At 57.1% G+C, this 19,462-nt stretch overlaps 1 non-coding gene across 1 annotated transcript; it reads left to right on the top strand.

Moving 5' to 3' along the window:
* Positions 1-11,583: 11,583 nt before the first annotated feature.
* On the top strand, positions 11,584-11,655 carry TRNAQ-CUG (transfer RNA glutamine (anticodon CUG)). Its single transcript has one exon. It is a non-coding gene; the product is annotated as a tRNA-Gln (tRNA).
* The last annotated feature ends 7,807 nt before the right edge of the window (positions 11,656-19,462 follow it).

Below are 19,462 nucleotides of genomic sequence, written 5' to 3'. Positions count from 1 at the left end.
GATGCTTCCTCCAGCAGGATCACAGAAACACACATAAAAACCCAGGAGGAACAATCCTCCTCTGCCTTCAATTACCCCATCGCAACCCTCTCAGCAGCCGACTCTTGCAGGAAGGACACTGAGCTGATAGAAGCTTTGGCATAGAGACCAAGGAAGGGGTGTTGCTCCCCCTCGCTGTGAGCTGATCACAGTCTGACTCCGTGGAACGGGGCTCTGAACTTTGCCATCTTGTGAGTTCTGAGAGCAGAGCTCCCCGGACCCTTCTGCTGAGAGTATGATGATTGTACAACAGCTGCAAGGCCTTTTTCCCCCTCCTTGTCCTCGTTGGCTTCCCCAGACTTTCCCCACAAATGGTTCTATCTGGTGCTGGAGGGATCTAAGGAACTGCAGGTTTCCCTCACCCATCTCTTAAAGCAAACAGTGATTCTCTTCTCTGACACTCCTGGGTTTGGGCTTCTTTTGAGTTTTTCCCAAGGGGGGGCCTGATTCCCTATGAAAATGTGTGTGTGGCACCAGCTTGTCTGCCCCCTCTCTGGGAACCGAGAAACTTTTTCAGACTCTCCCCCACTAGATGAGTCCAACAGCACCTCCCCTTGGTGGGAGAATCCTAAATTCCAACCTCCCGCCCTGGTTACTCTGACCAGCCGATGGCAGCAGCATGCTAAATTAACCCCAGCTCTCTGGTCTAGAAAGCAGCATCTAACCAGCCCTGTGACAGCTCTGGTTTGCTCGCTGAAGACATAACAAACCAGGAAAGAAGGCAAATGTCAGACAGGGAACATCAGCTCACAAATAAACACCCTCAGGCTCCTTCTACACTGGAACTGGGCAGTTGACTGACTTTAAATCTAGTTAGCTCTGTTGGTAGAGCATGATGCTCTTAATCCCACCATCATAAAATCAAGCCCCATGGTGGGTGGTTGCGACAAATCTTAGGTGTCACTCTTCTGGTAATAGTCACAGATCAAAATGAAACTAACTCTCTGTGCTCTTTGGCAGGTCATGTTTCTTCCTCTCTCTGAGCTTCAGTAAAACATGAAGAGAGAACAAACTGACATTTGCATCCTATGTTAAGAGAGTATTTTCTCCTCTTCCATTGTACCCTAGGCAAGAAGAGAGGATAGTAACCATTTAATGGATAATTGCAGGGGGAAAAGTTTGGTCTTTATAAATAGGACAATGATCAATTGGTCTCCATGTCCACTGATGGTAGGACAAGAAGTAATGGACTTAATCTGCAGCCAGCGAGATTCACGTTAGATGTTGGGAACAGCTTTCTAACTCTGAGGGTAGTTAAGCTCTGGAATAGGCTCCCAAGGGTTTCTGTGGAGTCTCTGTCCTAGGAGGTTTTTAAGAACAGGTTGAACAAACCTCTGTCAAAGATACTCTGCATATACTTGGTCCCATAGACAACCTGCTCTGCCTCTGGTTCCCTCCTTCTGCTCCCTGCCTGGGCCGACTGCTGGGGGCACTTGATCCCACATGCCCCCAATGCATCGTCTCTGCTTGACCCTGCTTCAGCAGAGAGGGCTGGATTTCATGACCTCTCCAGGGCCCTTGCAGCCATACAGCTCTATAATTCGATGCCATCGCAATGTAATATAAACAACAACAAAAGTGGAAACACCCCAATCTAACATCTAACAATTCAGCGTGAACTGACATTCCACAGCACAAAGTGACAACACGTAGGAGTGCAAAGCCTGACAATTCAGCACCATGCAAATGAACGTCCCATAGGGCAAAATGACGCACTGCAAAAGAGCTCAGCTCAAACCAGTGCAACACAAGCCAGTGCAAAAACCATACAACACGAAACAATGCATCAGAGTGCAAAGTGACACTGTGCAAAACTGCTCAGTGTGGGACAACGACACAGCACAAACCCACACAACAGAATCATATAGAAAGGTAGGGCAGGGAGGGACCCTGAGAGTCAGGACCAAGTCTCCCTAGGCCACCCCGACAGGTGTTTGAAGAACAAGGAAACAAAGGGCACCACGAACTTATGTTTTTCGGATGAGTCAAGAAAAGGGAGTAGAATTGTCCCCCTCGGGTAGCCCCTGTTCAATTCCAGGTCAGAAAACAAAACTCTTCTGCAAGAATATCCAAAAAATGTTGTGTTTCACTTCACTTCATAAGTACAGTTGTGTGGCAATTAAATGATGACCCTAAAGTTTCATAAAAGTGTGGGAAATACGGATGTATTTGAGAAAATGGCTTGGAATGAAGGAAGACAAAAAATTGATGGGTCGAGAGAACAGGCCCTGTTTCCCCCTGGTTTGGAGCTTCTCTCACAGCTACTGGAATAGAAAAGCTAAGCAAATGGTGTTCTATTGTTCCAAAGGAGATTGAAGTGAGACCATTTTCTCTGGATAGAATTAATGATAATATCAGGAGTGGGATGTGAAACCACGTCTCCATGCAGAGACCAGAACACCCAAGGGATTAGAAAAAAAAGAGTCTAATAACTAGCACTTTAGACCATTCCACCATCCTGATACTACAAAGAATATGACTTGTCAACCCTAGTTTTTATTAATAGTTGATGAACTCTGCCAGGGGACGGGGGAGCGGCCGTGCCTGCGGGGGCAGGGCACTGTTCCCTCCTCTGCTCTGCTAGGGGACTCTCTAGCCGCCGTTCTTGCAGGGGCGGGGCGCTGCCTTCCCTCCCCAGCTCTTCGAGGGGACTGGGGAGTGGCCATTCCATTGGGGGCGGGACACTGGGTTCCCTCCCCGCTCTGCGAGGGGAGTCAGGAGAGGCCGTTCTTGCGGGGACGTTCCCTCCTCACCTCTGCGAGTGGACTGTGGGGCCGTCATTCCAGCGGGAGCAGGGCGCTGCTTTCCATCCCCAGCTCTGCGGGGGGACTGGGGAGTGGTCGTTCCTGCGGGGGCCAGGCGTTGTGTTCCCTCCCCAGCTCTGCCAGGAGACTGGGGAGCAGCCATTTCTGGAGGGGCAGGGTGCTGGGTTCCCTCTCCAGCTCTGCGAGGGGAATTGGGTGCAGCCGTTCCTGGGTGGGCGGGGCGCTGGGTTCCCTCCTCAGGTCTGCGAGGGGACTGGGGAGCGGCCGTTACTGCAGGAGCAGGGCGCTGCTTTTCTCTCCCCGGCTCTGCAAGGGGACTGGAGAGTGACATTTCCTGTGGGGACAGGGCGCTGGGTGCCCTCTCCAGCTCTTCGATGGGACTAGGCAGTGTCCATTCCTGCGGGGGCAGAGCGCTGCCGTCCCTCCCCGGCTCTTCGAGGTGACTGGAGATCGGTCGCTTCTGCGGGCGTGCGGAGCTTCCTTCCCTCCCCATCTCTACCAGGGGACTGGGGAGCGGCAGTTCCAGCGGGGGCGGGGCACTGGGTTCCCTCCCCAGCTCTGCGAGGGGCTGGTGAGCGGCCATTCCTGTCAGCGCGGGGCACTGGGTTACCTCCCCGGCTCTGCCAGAAGACTAGGGATTGGCCATTGCTGCGGTGGCGGGGCTTTGCCCTCCCTCCCCAGCTCTACCACGGGACTGGGGAGTGGCGGTTCCTGCGGGGGAGGGGAGCAGCCTTCCATCCCCAACTCTGCGAGGGGACTGGCCCCCTGTCATTCCCCTGGGGGTGGGGCACTGGGTTCACCTCCCAGCTCTGTGAGAGTGTCATAAACAGATTGTTAAGGGTTAATGTCTCTTCTGCCTGTAAAGGGTTACAAGCAGGGAACTGGGCACCTGACCAGAAGACCAATCAGAAGACAAGATACTTTTACATTTGGGTGGAGGGAAGTTTTTGTGTGTGTTCTTTGTCCGTTGTGTGTTCTTCTCTCGGAGGGTCTGAGAGAGACCAGACATTACTACAGGCTCCCTAAGTTTCTTTTCATACAGTAAGTAAAACAGGTGGTTTAGGCTTTTTGATTGTTTTACTCTATTTGCAATTGTGGATCTGGCTGGTTAACTTTTATATGTGTAGTTGCTGGGAATATTTTGATTTGTATTGGTACTGGGGGGAAAGTCTCTTTCTAGTGTCTGTAAGCTATAGGACCCTGTAATATTTACATCTTGAAGTTCCAGAGATAAATCTTTACTTTTTTCTTTTTTTTATTAAAAGATTTCTTTTTAGAGAACCTGATTGATTTTTTTTTCTTTCTTGTTTTCCTTGTTTTATCCCAGGGGACTGGGATAACTCACCAGGAAGGGTGGGTGAGACGGGAGGAGGGAGAGATAAAATCTCTCTCTGCTTTCCTTGAATCTGTTTGCCTCTTTGTGGAAGGGAAGGGAGATGCTTCTCTGTATGGTAATTTAAGAGGTTGGATCAGTATCTCAGGATAGCCCAGGGAGGGAAGTTCTGGAAGGGGGAAAGGTGGGGGAATGGTTTATTTCTCCTTATTTTAAGAATCCAAGGGATCTGGGTTCTTGGGGTCCCCAGGGAAGGTTGGGGAGGTCAGAGTGCCCCAAAACACTATATTTTTGGGTGGTGGCAGCCTATCAGATCTAAGCTGGTAATTAAGCTTAGGGAAATTCATGCTAGTATCTCATTTTCTGGACTCTAAGGTTGAAATTTAAGAAAGAATGCTAGGACAGAGAGACTGGGCAGCTGTCATTCCTGCATGTGTGGGGCACTAGGTTCCCTTCCCAGCTCTGCGATGGGACTGAGGAGCGACCTTTCCAGCGGGTGTAGAGCGCTGCCTTCCCTCCCCAGCTCTGCGAGGGGACTGAGGTACTTCAGTTCCTGTGGGGGCGGTGCACTGCCTTCCCTCCCCAGCTCTGCCAGGGTATTGGGGAGCTGTCGTTCCTGCAGGGACAGGGCGCTGGGTTCCGTCCCAGCTCTGTGAGGGGACTGGGGAGAGGGCGTTCCAGTGGGGGCGGGGTGCTGGGTTCCCTCCCCGGCTCTCTGAGGGGACTGGGCAGCGGCCGTTCCTGCGGGGGCGGGGCGCTGCCTTTCCTCCACGGCTCTGCGAGGAAACTGGGGAGCGGCCGTTCCTGCGGGGGCAGGGCGCTGCCTTCCCTCTCCGACTCTGCTAGGGGACTGGAGAGCAGCTGTTCCTGCCGGGGCTGGGCACTGGGTTCCCTCCCCAGCTCTGTGGGGGGACTGGGGAGCGGCTGTTCCAGCGGGGGTCGGGGCGATGCCTTCTGTTGCTGACACAGAGGATGCCCGAGGCAAGCAACAGTGGTTCGTTGCCCAGAGTGCGAAGCGCCAATGAACACACACCAGGGTGGAGAAGCAAGCAAAGTTTATTGGGATCTCAAAGCGGTGCAAGGAGACGAGCGCTTAAAATCATGCACCGCTACACAAGCAGCTTTTCCCTTTTTATAAGTTTTTCTTTCTCTTTCTCCTTTCTTCCCCCACCCTCCTCCTCCTCCTTTCTCCCCTGTAGCAATTAGGTAAGCGCAAGTGCATTAAGTAATCTTGTCCACGGCAGCTTGTTAGTAAGTTTTCCTTCTGCAAGTTACCTTGTCCTTCTGCTAAAGGTGCACAGGCCTTATCACCACTGCTTTAGACCGGTTTTAGCTGTGCTGCAAGTGATAACTTACTGTTACACATTTCATTTCACAGCTGCTAGCTTTCTAGATCAAGTAGAGTTCAACATGGAGGAGCTTTGGTTCACTAAGGCTTAGATTTATGCCTAGTGACACCAACACTGGGGAGCGGCCGTTCCTGTGGGGGTGGGGCGCTGCCTTCCCTCTCCAGCTCTGCGAGGGGAATGGGGAGCGGCTGTTTCTGTGGGGGTGGGGCGCTGGGTTCCCTTCCCAGGTCTGCGAGGGGAATGGGGAGTGGCCGTTCCTGCGGGGGCGGGGCGCTGCCTTCCTTCCCCAGCTCTGGGAGGGGACTTTGGAGTGGCTGTATCTGCGGGGGTGGGGCGCTGCCTTCCCTCCCCAGGTCTGCGAGGGGACCACAAAGTGGTCTTTCCTGCTGGGGCAGGGCGCTGCCTTCCCTCTCCGACTCTGCTAGGGGACTGGAGAGCAGCTGTTCCTGCCGGGGCCGGGCACTGGGTTCCCTCCCCAGCTCTGTGAGGGGACTGGGGAGCGGCCGTTCCTGCAGGGGTGGGGTGCTTTCTTCCTTCCCCAGCTCTGCGAGGCAAGTGGGGAGCGGCCGATCCAGCGGGGGCGGGGCACTGAGTTCCCCTTCCAGCTCTGCAAGGGGACTTGGATGTTGTTTTTCCTGTGGGGGCGGGGCGCTGCCCTCCCTCCCCAGCTCTGCCAGGGGACTGGAGAGCGACCGTTCCTGTGGGGTCGGGGCACTGTGTTCCCTCCCCAGGTCTGCGAGGGGACTTGGACGTTGTCTTTCCTGTGGGGATGGGGCACTGGGTTCCCTCCTCAGCTCTGCAAGGGGACTGGGAAGAGTCCGTTCCCACGGGGGCATGGCACTGTCTATCCTCCCCATCTCTGCAAGGGGAATGGGTAGCGGCCGTTCCTGAGCGGGAGGGGGACTGGGTTCCCCTCCCAGCTCTGTGAGGAGACTGGGTAGCAGTTGTTCCTGCGGGGGCAGGGCGTTGCCTTCCCTCCCCAGCTCTACCAGGGGACTGATAAGCAGCCGTTCCTGCGGTTGCGGGGCACAGGGTTCCCTTCCCAGCTCTGCGAGGGGACTGGGAGCGGCCGTTCCTGCCAGGGCGAGGTGCTTGGTTCCCTCCCCAGCTCTGCGAGGGGACTAGAGAGCGGCCGTTCCAGTGGCAACGGGGTGCTGCCTTCCTTCACCAGCTCTGCGAGGGGAATGGGGAGCGGTGTTCCTGCAGGGGCAGGGCGCTAGGTTCCCTCCCCAGCTCTGCAAGTGGACTGGGGAGCGGCCGTTGAAGCAGGGACAAGCCGCTGCCTTCCCGCCCCAGCTATGGGAGAGGAATGGAGAGCGACCATTCGGCGGGGGCAGGGTGCTGCCTTCCCTCCCCAGCTCTGACAGGGGACTGAAGAGCAGTCTTTCCTGCGGGGTCGGAGCGCTGGGTTCCCTTCCCAGCTCTGCGAGGGTACATGGGAACGGCCGTTCCAGAGGAAGCGGGGCGCTGCCCTCTCTCCTCAGCTCTGCGAGGCCACTGGGGAGCATCCGTTCCTGCGGGGGCGGGGCACTGTGTTCCCTCCCCAGCTCTGCCACGGGACTGGGTTGTGGCCATTCCTGCGGGGGAGGCTGCTGGGTTCCCTCCCCAGCTCTGCAAAGCCACTGGGTAGCGGCCGTTCCTCCGGGGGCAGGGCGCTGTCTACCCTCCCCAGCTCTGCCAGGGGACTGCGGCGTGGCGGTTACTGCGGGGGCGGGGCGCTGCCTTCCCTCCCCAGCTCTGCCAGGGGACTGGGGAGCGGCCTTTCCTGCGGAGTCTGTGCTCTGGGTTCCCTCCCCAGCTCTGTAAGGGTACTAGGTAGCGGCCGTTCCTGCGGGGGTGGGGCGCTGCCTTCCCTCCTTAGCTGTGTCAGGGGACTCGGGAGTGGCCGTTCCAGCGGGGGTGGGGTGCTGTGTTCCCTCACCAGCTCTGGGAGGGGACAGGGGAGTGGCCGTTCGAGAGGGGGAGGGGCGCTGGGTTCCCGACCCAACTCTGGGAGGATACAGGGGAGGAGCAGTTCCAGCGGGGTCAGGGCGCAGACTTCCGTTCCCAACTCTGGGATGGGCCTGGGGAGTGGTGGTTCCAACGGTGGGGGGGGGCGACGGGGACGCTGGCTTCCCTCCTGTCATAAACAGATGGTTAAGGGTTAATGTCTCTTTTACCTGTAAAGGGTTAAGAAGCTCAGTGAACCTGGCTGACACCAGACCAGAGGACCAATCTGGGGACAAGATACTTTCAAATCTTGGTTCAGGGAAGTCTTTGTTGTGCTGTTTGTTTTGTTCTTTGTTCGCTCTTGGGGCTAAGAGGGACCAGACGTGCAACCGGGTTTTCTCCAATCTTTCTGAATCAGTCTTTCATGTTTCAAAGTAGTAAGTATAGCCAGGAAATGTGGATCAATCTTATGTTTGTTTTCTTAACTTGTAAATGTGTCTTTTGCTGGAAGGATTTTTACCTCTGTTTGCTGTAACTTTGAATCTCAGGGTAAGCGAGGCAGGGAGGTCCCTGTAGGCTATATAAATCTGAATACCCTGTAAAACATTTTCCATCCTGATTTTACAGAGATAATTTTTACCTTTTCTTTCTTTAATTTAAAACTTTCTATTTTAAGAACCTGATTGATTTTTTTCCTTGTTTTAAGACCCAAGGGGATTGGGTCTGAACGCACCAGAGATTGGTGGGGGGTAAAGGACGGGGAGGGGAGGTTAATTCCTCTTTGTTTTAAGATCCAAGGAGTTTGGATCAGTGTAGCCTCTCAGGGTAACCCAGGGAGGGGAAAGTCTGGGGGGAAAAAGAGGGGAGGGAAGGCTAATTTCTCCTTGTGTTCAGATCCAAGGGGTTTGGGTCTTGGGTTCCCCAGGGAAGGTTTAGGGGGAACAGAAAGTGTGCCAAACACCATATTTTGGCTGGTGGCAGCGTACCAAATTTAAGCTGGTAATAAAGATTAAAAGTGATCATGCAGGTCCCCACTTCTTGGACGCTAAAGTTCAAAGTGGGGAAAAAACCTTGATACCCCCCCAGAATGGACCCTGCCTGGGCAGACTCGCTGTGGGAAGCGCACGGAGGGTCAGAGGATGCTGAATGCTCCAAGGAGAGACCCAGGATGTGAAGATGTGTGAGCTTCTTGCCCTAAAAACTTCTGCTCCAAGGGAGAGGAGGCTCCTCAAAGTCCTGACTGGTTTTGTGGGGAGCAGTTCCAGGGCATCGCCCAGGGTCTCCGTGACAACTGGTGGCAGAGGTGGGATGTACTGCACCCTGTGAATGGCGCTGCTTGCAGTAAGTGACTGGGGAGCAGTAAAACAAAGGAGGAATAATGAGAACCAGGCGTGCTGAAGGCTCCGAGAGGGACGGTTTCAGGGAGCGGTTAACCTCTGGGAGTGTGTGACCAGCGAGAAGGACTGTTGGAGTAAGAGGGTCCCCCTGAGCACTGCAGCAAGCAGTCTCAGTGGCGGAGGATCTTGCCGCTCGACCCTGGGAGAGAGGATTTTTGCAGTAGCAGGGTTCCCCTCGGCATGGCAGGAGCAGTCCCAGGGGCGGAGGAGTCTGCAGCTCGACCCTGGCAAAGAGGTGGTGACCACGAGAAGGGCTGGCACACCAGGGGTTCTTCCTGGAAACCATGGGGGAGCCAAGAGCACACAGGCGTGTGAGTCCAGAGCAACTTGGGAACGGTGAAGTGATGGCCTATCACCACCTCCTTGAGAAGGACATTGTGATCCTGTACACAAAGAGGGTTACGCACAGGGAAGTTCACCAAGGCACAGTTAATCATGAGTGGGAGGAGAAGGACATGTCTGAGGAGCAGATTCCTGACCCAGATGGGGCTACAAAAGGATCTGGGAGCAGCTGGAGCAGCAGCCAGACATCCCCGAGAGTCTGGTCTCCAACCAGATGATGGTTATCACGATCAGGTTCCCCATCAGGGGATCGAAGACATATGGGATGGGAGCAGAGCCTGAGAATGCGAGAGGATAGTGAGAGAGAGCAAGAGCCTGAGGAAAAGCTGCAGGAGAAGCAGCAGCAGCATGGACTGGGGATGGTGGAGCAGAGAGACATAGGGGGCTGCCCAAGGGTCAATGGGGAAACACGCATGGGGTGGCAAGACCCTGGGACAGAGAGAACTGTGGTGGTGCAGCCGCAGATGCTGAGGGGCTGTGGGACCTGGGTGAAGGTCCCCATGGTGAAGCCCCCCGTCCTGCATATGGCCTGGATCCTTGTGCAGACCCAGGAGGGGTCTGGCTGGCTGGTTGCTGAGGTTCTCCAGGATATTGGCTGGGAGGCCCTGTTGGGAGGTGACTGTGTCTCTTTGGGACAGGATCCAGGCCCTGCTCCCGTAACGGCCGAGGATTTGAATTCAAATCCAGGGAACCAATTGGGTAAGACGGAAATGGTCTGTGAAAATGCAAATGACGTGGCTGGCAGGGGGGAGGGGCTGCTGGGCTCAGGGTACCTGCCTACCTGTAACCAGCCCCTGGGGCTGAGTGGGAGGGAGAGATGCTCCCTGCCCCCCTGCACACCGGAGAGGGGGCTCACGCTGGCTCTGAGGCTGTGACTAAAGCAAGGAGCTCGCTGCCTGCCCCCACTCGAACCGCCACTCCCCAGGCCCCTCCCACAGCTGGGGAGGGAAGGCAACGCCCCAACCCCGCTCGGACCGCTACTCCCCAGGCACCTTCCAGAGCTGGGGAGGGAAGGCAACGCCCCAACCCCGCTCGGACCGCTACTCCCCAGGCACCTTCCAGAGCTGAGGAGGGAAGCAAGTGCCCTGCCCCCACTCGAATCGCCTCTTCCCACAACCCTCCCAGAGCTGGGGAGGGAAGCCAGTGCCCCGCCCCAGCAGGAAAGACTGCGTCCCAGTCCCCTCTCAGAGCTGGGAGAGGAACCCAGTGCCCCGCCCCCGCTGGAACGGCCGCTCCCCAGTCGCCTGATGAGCTGGGGAGGAAAGCCAGCACCCCACCCCCACTGGAACGGCCAGTCCCCAGTCCCCTGGCATAGCTGGGGAGGGCCCCCAGCGCCCCGCCCACCCAGGAACGGCCGCTGCCAAGTCCCCTCGCAGAGCCGGGGAGGGAACCCAGCGCCCCTCCCCCGCAGGAACGGCCGCTTCACATTCCCCTTGCAGACCTGGAGAGGGAAGGCAGCGCCCCTCCCCCGCAGGTTTGCACACTGGCCATGGCCATGGCCGGGAGCGCAGCGCAGAAGCTGCTCCAGCCCTGCAGCCTGCGGGGCAGCGCACTGGGGCTGGGGGCAGCACGGAGCAGGCAGGGCCCAGGTGGGCGGGGGGCGGAGACACACGTGGGGCGGACACGCTCCTGCCAGGAGCTGCCTGATTCACCCCCTGCCCGGGAGCTGCAGGAGGGGCCCAGATCATGGCTCGGCTGCAGAGCTCGGAGCCCAGGCTGGGCCCAGGAGTGAGGGGATGGGGGAGCTGGGGATGTAGCGGGGGTTGGAACCAAGAGTTGGTTGGAGATGGGGTTGTGCCACTTCCGCTTGGCGGCAGGGGGGCCCTCTGCCTTTTTTTTTGCTCCGCACCCCACGTCCCGATATTTCATCTTTGACATCTGGTCACCCTAGCCTGATACGAAGGAGGAAGTCTGCACCAAGGGGCCAGGGACTGGCCTTTGCTAGAGAAACCACTGTCAAGTTTTAGCCAATCAGGACAAGTCAGCAAATAAGAACAACTTCAGGTATCAGTAACTGCTACAGGTTGCAAATTCCTACATGCGGCAGTTTCTGGCACTACACCTGCACAGCTCTGCTCCCTGGCTCTTCTCGGGCTCCTGCTCTCTCCTTAGCTCTGCCCCACTCTCGCCCAGGCAGTTCCAGCTCACATGGAGGATGGGACCCCCTGGCCTGGTGACTCCCTCATTACACTGCCTGGCCTGTCAGTGCGGCTAACTTGGAGCTTTGGCCTCTCCCCATTGTCCCTGGGGACTGTCAGTCTTAGGGTCCTGATTTCCCATTGATCCTTCCCCCTTCTATTGGTGCTGGGAACTAGCCAATCAACCTCCCCCACACACAAACACACTAAGTTTTAGTAAAGGGCCAAGAGCCCCCTTACACAAGCCAGCCCCATGAGGGTCACCGATGTGCAGAGAAAGCAGCACAAGCTGGTCCCATGGTGTAATGGGCAGCACTCAGGACTCTGAATCCTGTAATCTGAGTTCAAATCTCAGTGGGACCTTGTGTTGGCTTGTGGTCATAGGCGGCAGGTTATATACATTTGTGGTGCTCGGGCTGCAGGAATATTCAGGGCTGGGGGCCCTGCTCCAGCAATATTTGGAGCTGGGTCTCTTCCCCTGGCCCTGGCCCCTGCCTGGCACCCCTCCCCCTGCTGTGCTGTGTCCCTGCCTGACAAAAAGCAGCATGGGCCTGCCTGCTCCTGCTGCTGGAGTAGAGGTATTTGGGCAGAACTGCTGTCTGCTGCCCCAGGGTCCTAGTGCCTGCCCTCCACTAATTGCAAGGCAGGCTGCCCTGAGCCCCCCTGCAGTATGAACCCCCCATCTTCAGCCTCACACCACACCCCAACCCTCTGCCCTAGCCATGAACACTTCATCTCTCAGCCCCAGCCCTGAGCCCCTTCCTGCATCATGAATCCCTCATCCTCAGCCCTGCACTCCCTCCCAGAGCCTGCACCTCTCATCCCTTCCTACAACCCCACCCCCTGCCCCAGCCTGGAGCCTGCACCGAGCACCCAAACTCCATCCCAAAGCCTGCACCCTGCACCCCTCCTGCACCCTAATCCCCAGCCCAGGATCTGCACCCCAGATGTCCCCCCCAAACCCCCTCCCAGAGCCTTAGGCAGGTGGGGGAGGAGTTTCGGGGGTGGAGTTGGGGGGGTGGGTTCTGGGCACCACCAAAATTTCTACAAACTTGCCACCCATGTTTGTGGTAAAGCCCCAGAGCTCAACTTCCCTGTCTCCAGCTTTGTACGAGTGAATCTTTCCCCTCCTGCTGGGTGACTCACACCTCCTAGAGCCAGGTCTTTGGCTGGGGTGGCCACAATGGGTTAGGGCTCTAGAACTTGCTACCCTGATAGCTGCGATTCTTGCTGCTGCACCTGCTGTTCACAAGCTTGGCCCTTGTGCTTCCTACCACACTTTTCCTCTGGCCCACATGGAGAAGAAAGGAGTGCCAGGACTGGGATTAATAGTCAGGCTTTGGCAGGAGGGAGGAAGAGTCCCAGGCTGGAGCCCCACATACCTTCCCTCCTCCAGGCACCTAGAGCAGAGGCAGCCCAGCTCTGTCCGCTGGATACATCGGCAGAGTAGGTGAGTTCATTTAAATACAGTCTGGTCCCAAAGCCTCCTCCCAACCCTGGTCATCAGTATCTGTCAGGGGGGAGCTCATTCACACCTCGCTTACAAATCATCATTTGAAATTCTAAGGTTGGACAACACTGCTGAAGCCAATGCACCAACATTGTCAGCAAACACAACAGCTGGGTGAGGAAACCCGGCTTTGTCCAGACTTTCCAAACCTATTTTACTTTCTCAGGTACAAGTAGTTTTCATACGTTATATCTGCTTTTAACGTTTCAATTTCCATTCAAATTTGCAACCAATGGAACCAACATTGGCAGCGCTGCATGTAACTACCTGTCCACCGAGGGAGGGGGTGTTGGGGAAATTCGGGGAAGGGGGTGCACAGCTGTGATGCAGTAGGGACTGTCTGTGTGGGGAGTGGGAGAGCAGGGGAGGACTTTAGGGGTTGGACGATGCCAGGGCCTGTAACCTGAGCTAGGTAAGGGAGGGGAAAGGTCAACACCTTTGCCCAGGAAGGGGAACAAAGGAAGGGAGCGGCAGGAGGAAATCAGTTGGAGTTTGGGCTTGGAGCTGTGTAAGCAGAGGGGGCTGCACCCAGGGAGGCTCAGCAAGGACCAGCTGATTGCCCAGCTGGAGCAGGGAGACCGCATGAATGAACGGAGCCGTGTCTCTGAGGGAAGCAGCCGGGCAGATGCAGCGCAGGCACCAGTGTCTGTCCCTGCTGGGAGTGGTCAGCCGGCAGACGAGGGCTTCCCGAGACCCCCCCTTCCTAGGCGTAGAGGAAGGGCGGGGAGGAGCCCAGTGTATACCGAGGGCACCGTGACACCCCCGGCCAGCAGGGGATCCGCCCGGCGAAGCTCACCCCCCAGCAGGGGATCCTCCCGGCGAAACTCACCCCCCAGCAGGGGATCCTCTCGGCAACGCTCGGCATCCGTGGAGCGGATGCGGCTGGAATATGAAAGGGAGCTGAGACGGGAGGAGCTCGAGTTAAAGAGGCGAGAGCTGGAGGAGAAGGCGAAACAGCGTGAACATGAGGAGAACCAGCGCCAGCGTGAGTGGGAGGAGAAGGAGAAACAGCGTAAACATGAGCTGGACCTGGCCCGGCTGAGGAGAAGTGAGGCCCCGGCTGCGGTGAGTGAGGGGGGACCCAAGCCTACAAAGAGCTTTGATAAGCACTTGCTGCCCCGGCGTAAGGAGGGGGAGGACATAGATACCTTCTTGATGGCCTTTGAGAATGCCTGCGAGCTGCACAGCGTTGACCCTGCAGACAGGATCGCAGTTCTCACCCCCTTACTGGACTCCACAGCCGTGGAGGTGTACAGCCGACTGAAAGGGGCGGAGGCAGGGGACTACGAACTGTTCAAACAGGCCCTGCTCCGCGAGTTTGGGCTGACTCCTGAGATGTACCGGAAAAAGTTCCGGAGCCAGCGTAAAACCCGTGAGGTCACATACCTACAACTGGTCAACCGGGCACAGGGGTATGCTCGCAAGTGGACAGCTGGGGCCCAAACTAAAGAGGACCTGCTTGACCTATTCATACTGGAGCACCTGTACGAGCAGTGCCCGTCCGACCTGAGGCTGTGGTTGATGGACCAGAAGCCGGAGAACCCGCAGCATGCAGGCCAGCTGGCCGACCAATTTGTGGACAGTCGGGCAGGGGATGGCAGGGAGGAGTCTCGAAGGAGCAGGCCTGCCTCAACGCAGAGAGAGAGTCATCATGGGACCTCCCAAAGGGGGCCTATGGAGAACCCCCCCAAAAGGGGAACATCCAGCGGCAGGTCCCTCCGACCCACTCAAGGGGACCCACGAGATATGGGCTGCTATCGCTGTGGCCAACGAGGTCACATACGGGCCCAGTGCCCCAAGCTCAGGGACAGACCAAGCAGACCCAACCCGCAGAGGGTGGACTGGGTAAAAACCCAATCGGAGGAGGGGCTACATTCCCAGGAAAGGGGGGTTGGCAACATACCACCTGTGGATGCTCCCGGTTCCGGGTTTTTGGTTTACCGGGTGGGCGCGGGGCTGCCCCTCCGGAAAGAGTGCATTGTTTCCCTGGAAGTGGATGGGAGGAAGGTCACTGGGTACTGGGACACGGGCGCAGAGGTGACGCTGGCCCGGCCCGACGTGGTGGCCTCAGATCGGATGGTGCCCGACACCTACCTGACCCTGATGGGCGTGGGCGGGACCCCATTCAAGGTACCCGTGGCAAGGGTACACCTGAAATGGGGGGCCAAGGAGGGCCCCAAGGATGTGGGGGTACACCAATATTTGCCCACTGACGTGTTAATGGGAGGGGACCTTGAGGACTGGCCTAGTAACACCCAGAGTGCCCTGGTCGTGACTCGTAGTCAGAGTCGGCAAATGGCACTGCTCCCCGGCAACGGGGAAGGTACTCGACCTGAGGTGCAGGACCCTAACTCAGGGAGCGGGGAACGCCCAGGGGCACGGTGCAGAGAGGCTGCGGCCTCAGACCCAGCCAGCAGGAGAGAGCCGGTCCCCATTCCTGTCCCAGCTGCTGAGTTCCAGGCCGAGTTGCAGAAAGATCCCTCCTTGCGGAAGCACAGGGACCGGGCTGACCTTAGTGCGGTACAGACCATGAGGAGAGGTTGCAAGGAGAGGTTCCTGTGGGAGAAGGGGTTCCTGTACCGAGAATGGGCTCCCCCAGGGGAAGTAGAGTCATGGGGGATCAGGAGGCAGCTGGTGGTTCCCCAGAAGTTCCGTCACAAGCTGTTGTACCTGGCCCATGACATCCCTCTCGCAGGGCACCAGGGAATCCGGCGCACCAGGCAGAGGCTGCTACAGAACTTTTACTGGCCTGGGGTCTTTACCCATGTCCGACAGTACTGCCAATCCTGTGACCCCTGCCAGAGGGTGGGGAAGGCCCGGGACAAGGGGAAAGCGGCTTTGAGGCCTTTACCCATCATAGAAGAACCTTTCCAGAAGGTGGCCATGGACATAGTGGGACCTCTCAGCAAGACGACCCGGTCAGGGAAGAAATACATCCTGGTGGTGGTGGATTTTGCCACTCACTACCCCGAGGCGGTGGCCTTGTCCTCTATCGAAGCAGACACAGTGGCAGATGCGCTGCTGACAATTTTCAGCCGGGTGGGGTTCCCCAAGGAGGTCTTAACGGACCAGGGGTCCAACTTCATGTCGGCCCTGCTCCGGTCCTTATGGCAGAAATGTGGGGTCCAGCACAACTGGGCCTCAGCGTATCACCCCCAGTCCAACGGGCTGGTAGAAAGGTTCAACGGGACGCTGAAGATGATGCTAAAAACATTTATGAACCAGCATCCGCAAGATTGGGACAAGTACTTACCTCACCTGCTGTTTGCGTACAGGGAGGTACCCCAGGAATCTACCGGGTTTTCACCTTTCGAACTGTTGTATGGAAGGCGGGTGAGGGGGCCCCTAGACCTGATGAGGGACGAATGGGAGGGGAAGGCCGCTCCCGAGGGAGAGTCAGTGGTGGAGTATGTCCTGACTTTCCGGGAAAGACTGGCCGAGCTCATGGGCCTGGCCAGGGAGAATCTGGCCCGAGCCCAGAGGAGGCAGAAGGTCTGGTATGACCGCACAGCACGAGCCCGTACCTTCACCACCGGGGATCAGGTGATGGTTCTTATCCCCGTGAGGAGAAACAAACTCCAGGCCGCCTGGGAAGGGCCCTTCAAGGTTATCAAGCAACTGAATGAGGTAAACTATGTGGTGGAGCTGTCAAACCGGGCACATCACCGTCGGGTGTACCATGTGAACATGATGAAACCATACTATGACAGGGGGAATGTGGTGTTGGCCGTGTGTAGACATTGGGAGGGGCAGGGAGATGACCCCTTAGTGGATCTATTCCCTGGGACAAAAGCTGGTTCCCCCCTGGAGACGATTCCCCTCTCTGAGCAACTGACCCCGGGCCAGCACGCTGAGATCAGAGGGGTGCTGCATCTGTACCGACAGCTGTTTTCCAACCAGCCTGGACGCACTAATTTGACTGTCCACCGGGTGGAGACTGGGTCACATCCCCCTATAAGATGCTCCCCTTTTCGGGTCACTGGTAAAACTGCCCAGGATCTTGAAAGAGAGGTCAGGGACATGCTGGCTTTGGGGGTGATCCAGCCGTCTTCCAGCCCTTGGGCCTCGCCAGTGGTGCTAGTCCCCAAGAAGGATGGGTCAATCCGGTTCTGTGTGGACAATCGAAAGCTCAATGCCATCCCCGTATCTGATGCCTACCCTATGCCCAGGCCTGACGAGCTCCTGGACAAGCTAGGAGGTGCTCGGTACCTCACCACTATGGATCTTACCAAAGGCTACTGGCAAGTGCCTCTGGACGCAGATGCCAGGCTGAAATCGGCCTTTATCACCTCTCTGGGGCTCTATGAGTTTCTGACCCTTCCCTTCGGCCTCAAGGGAGCGCCAGCCACCTTCCAGCGCCTGGTGGATCAGCTACTGCGGGGGATGGAGAGTTTTGCCGTGGCGTATATTGACGACATCTGCATCTTCAGCCAGACCTGGGAGGACCACATGTCCCAGGTTAAACAAGTCCTAGACCGACTCCGAAAGGCTGGGTTAACAGTAAAGGCTGAGAAGTGCAAGGTGGGGATGGCTGAAGTATCTTACCTGGGCCATCGGGTGGGGAGCGGCTGCCTGAAGCCGGAACCAGCCAAGGTGGAGGTGATCAGAGACTGGCCTGCTCCCCAAACCAAAAAGCAGGTCCAGGCCTTTATTGGGATGGCGGGGTACTATCGAAGGTTCGTGCCCCACTTTAGTGCCATAGCCGGTCCCATCACTGAACTATGCAAAAAGGGGAAGCCAGACAAGGTGATCTGGACTGAGCAGTGCCAGGAGGCTTTCCGGGCGCTGAAGGAGGCTCTGGTTAGTGGCCCAGTTCTGGCAAACCCAGATTTTGACAAACCCTTTATGGTGTTCACTGATGCCTCAGACACGGGACTGGGGGCAGTGTTAATGCAGGAGGATGAAAAGGGGGAGAGACACCCCATCGTGTACCTGAGTAAGAAGCTGCTACCCCGGGAACAAAGCTACGCAGCCATCGAGAAGGAATGCCTGGCCATAGTGTGGGCCCTTAAGAAACTAGAGCCATATCTCTTTGGACGACACTTCACCGTGTACACTGACCACTCTTCCCTGACCTGGCTGCACCAGATGAAAGGAGCCAACGCCAAGCTCCTGAGGTGGAGCCTGCTCCTGCAGGACTATGACATGGACGTGGTCCATGTGAAGGGAAGTGCCAACCTGACAGCGGATGCGTTGTCCCGGAGAGGGGGCCCTGAACTTCCCCAGGTCACTGGGCAGAGTGACCCCGCTCAGTTCAGTCTCGAAGGGGGGAGAGATGTGATGCAGTAGGGACTGTCTGTGTGGGGAGTGGGAGAGCAGGGGAGGACTTTAGGGGTTGGACGATGCCAGGGCCTGTAATCTGAGCTAGGTAAGGGAGGGGAAAGGTCAAACACCTTTGCCCGGGAAGGGGACAAAGGAAGGGAGCGGCAGGAGGGAAGCAGTTTGAGTTTGGGCTTGGGGCTGTGTGGGCGGAATTCAGGGGATCCTAGCTAGGATCCAAGCACCCTGAAAGCCCAGAAGGACTCGGTGGAGGGGTCCTGACTGTGCCTGCAAGCTCTGCTGTAACCTGTGTTCCTGTTGTCCAATAAACCTTCTGTTTTACTGGCTGGCTGAGAGTCACTGTGGGTCCCAGGAAGAGGGGTGCAGGGCCGGACTCCCCCACACTCCGTGACAACAGCCCCCTGGCTGGGGGGCATATAGGGAATGCCCAGTTTCACTGAATTGAGTCTCCTACTGCAGCACCTGAGTAGATTACATCAGAGAGGAGCTGCAGTGTCTAGGCAGTGGGATGCCTGTGCCTTTAAGAGCCCAGCCCTGGGAAGCCCATGCTGAGAGGTGCTGCCTGTGAGAGGGGAAATAAAAAAGCCCTCTGCTCCCCCCACCCATGTTTGCAAACACTGGAGTCTCAGCCCACCGGGATCACTGTTACCCCTCGGCCCCTGCCTGTGCCAGGGTTTAACCCTCTGGCAGCGCCTCCCTCTGGGCTTAACTCTGGCTCCTCTCCCCCTCCCTGACTTTGCCCTTCAGCCCCTCTCCTAACTGTGCCTCCAGCTGCTTGACCCTCCGACCAGTCAATTTCCACCCCCTGCTCAGACCCTGGCCACCCCCTCCTCTGATTTGCCCCCCTTTGCCCCTTTTTAATCCCTGTAAAAAGTAAAGTGTGCTGGGTCCCATTCACTGGAGGGAAGGCTGGGCGCCTGGCCCCTGCCTGCCCAGTGCTCAAAGTGCCCCATGATCTTATGGATATTTGTTGAGTGCTGCAGGGTCACCCGAAGGGGGAGAGAGGCACGATTAGGTGGTGATGCAGCCAAGGGTGCCTCACTCAACACTGAAATGCAGCCAACTCTGGGGTGACTTACACAAGTCAGCAAATGAATTTGGAACAAGAAACGCACTGAAAGGATCGAGGCAGCTGCAGGAGGTGGAGAAAACCAGAAAAAGCAGTATCCCTGGATCCCAGCCCTGCCCCTCCCCCCCCTCTACCCCCTAACCTCCACTCCCCTCCCACGTTTGAGGGGAGAACCCAAGAGTCCTGGTCCCCAGCCTTGCCCACCCCCATATTTTGATATGGCTCCATCCAACAGCTGCCCCCACAATTGCAGGGTAGTGCCATGGGGCACACCGGGGCCTGCCTGTTTGCACAGGATGGGCAATGCCAGT

Source organism: Gopherus flavomarginatus, assembly GCF_025201925.1.
Source record: "Gopherus flavomarginatus isolate rGopFla2 chromosome 13 unlocalized genomic scaffold, rGopFla2.mat.asm SUPER_13_unloc_3, whole genome shotgun sequence".
NCBI lineage: Eukaryota > Metazoa > Chordata > Testudines > Testudinidae > Gopherus > Gopherus flavomarginatus.
This window is presented reverse-complemented; position numbering and strand designations above follow the sequence as displayed.